Source organism: Myotis davidii, unplaced genomic scaffold (assembly GCF_000327345.1).
Source record: "Myotis davidii unplaced genomic scaffold, ASM32734v1 scaffold425, whole genome shotgun sequence".
Lineage (NCBI taxonomy): Eukaryota > Metazoa > Chordata > Mammalia > Chiroptera > Vespertilionidae > Myotis > Myotis davidii.
This window is the reverse complement of record NW_006296413.1, coordinates 2,310,501-2,311,134: the sequence shown is the minus strand read 5'-3', so window position 1 is coordinate 2,311,134 and position 634 is coordinate 2,310,501.

Here is a 634-nt window from a genome sequence, read left to right as displayed (position 1 = left end):
CCCAGCCCAGGCTTGAACACTCGTGAGCTAACGTCCCTCGGACAGTCGCTTCCTCCTGGGCCAGCTCCCACCTTCAGAACGTTCTCCCTCCGTCGGGCCGGGCTCGGCGCGGCTCAGCCCAGGCTAGGACAGGCCCGGGGCCAGGGCGGCCCCTCGTCAGGACAAGTTTTCCAAAGTCAAAACTGAACGCGCCCAAGAGAACGCGCCCCGTCTCTGCGCCCTGCATCCCAGACACCTCAGAGCCGCGGCTGCCAAGAGAAACTGCCTTTCAGGCCTCCGCGGCCTCTCCTACCCCCGCGGCGCCAGGGCCCGCAAACCCAGCGACTCTGAACCACCCGCTACGCTCGGGCGCCATCTTGCGTTCGTTCCTCTCGGCCACCCGGGGACAGTCCGGAAACTACATTTCCCAGAGTGCCTAGCGCGTTGACGCAGGCGCCAAGAGCCTCCTCTGGTTTCCATGGGAACCTCTCCCCTCAAAGGCCCGGCAGTTGGACTGTGGAGCGCGAAGCTGTCGCTCCCCGTCAGGTGCCCCGGCGTTAGACCAGGTCTGCAGCCGGTTGAGGGGAAAATGGGGGGGCGGGGTGCTCCCCAATTCTCCTCGGGGTCCTTCGTCCGCGTTCTGAGGCGAAGGGGT